Source organism: Physeter macrocephalus, chromosome 15 (genome assembly GCF_002837175.3).
Source record: "Physeter macrocephalus isolate SW-GA chromosome 15, ASM283717v5, whole genome shotgun sequence".
NCBI classification, from domain to species: domain Eukaryota; kingdom Metazoa; phylum Chordata; class Mammalia; order Artiodactyla; family Physeteridae; genus Physeter; species Physeter macrocephalus.
The window spans coordinates 69,763,396-69,764,760 of NC_041228.1; positions in this window are offsets into that span (position 1 = coordinate 69,763,396).

The following is a 1,365-nucleotide window of genomic DNA, read 5'->3' on the forward strand; positions in this document are numbered from 1 at the left end:
TATATCTCTCCATCTGTTTGTATCATCTTTAATTTCTTTCATCAGTGTCTTATAGTTTTCTGCATACAGGTCTTTTGTCTCCTTAGGTAGGTTTATTCCTAGGTATTTTATTCTTTTTTTTGCAATGGTAAATGGCAGTGTTTCCTCAATTTCTCTTTCAGATTTTTCATCATTAGTGTGTGGGAAAGAAAACAGTTTCTGTACATTAATTTTGTATCCTGCAACTTTACCAAATTCATTGATTAGCTCTAGTAGTTTTCTAGTAGCATCTTTAGGATACTCTAGTATCATGTTATCTGCCAACAGTGACAGTTTTACTTCTTCTTTTCCAATTTGGATTCCTTTTATTTCTTTTTCTTCTCTAATTGCTGTGTCTAAAACTTCCAAAACTATGTTGAATAAGAGTGATGCAAGTGGACAGACTTGTCTTTTTCCTGATTTTAGAGGAAATGGTTTTGGTTTTTCACCATTGAGAATGATGTTGGCTGTGGGTTTGTCATATATGGCCTTTATTATGTTGAGGTAAGTTCCCTGTATGCCTACTTTCTGGAGGGTTTTTATTATAAATGGGTGTTGAATTTTGTCAAACGCATTTTCTGCATCTATTGAGATGATCGTATGGTTTTTCTCCTTCAATTTGTTAATATGGTTTATCACATTGATTTATACTGAAGAATCCTTGTGTTCCTGGGATAAACCCCACTTGATCATGGTGTATGATCCTTTTAATGTGCTGTTGGATTCTGTTTGCTAGTATTTTGTTGAGGGTTTTTACATCTATGTTCATCAGTGATACTGGCCTGTGGTTTTCTTTCTTTGTGACATCTTTGTCTGGTTTTGGTATCAGGATGATGGTGGCCTCGTAGAATGAGTTTGGGTGTGTTCCTCCCTGTGCTATATTGTGGAAGAGTTTGAGGAGGATAGGTGTTAGCTCTTCTCTAAATGTCTCATAGAATTTGCTTGTGAAGCCATCTGGTCCTGGGCTTTTGTTTGTCGAAGATTTTTAATCACAGTCTCAATTTCAGTGCTTGTGATTGGTCTGTTTATATTTTCTGTTTCTTCCTGGTTCAGTCTTAGAAGGTTGTGCTTTTCTAAGAATTTTTCCATTTCTTCCAGGTTGTCCATTTTATTGGCCTATATTTGCTTGCAGTAATCTCTCATGATCCTTTGTATATCTGCAGTATCAGTTGTTACTTCTCCTTTTTCATTTCTAATTCTGTTGATTTGAGTCTTCTCCCTTTTTTTTTGTTGAGTCTGGCTAATGGTATATCAATTTTATTTATCTTCTCAAAGAACCAGCTTTTAGTTTTATTGATCTTTGCTATCGTTTCCGTCATTTCTTTTTCATTTATTTCTGATCTGATC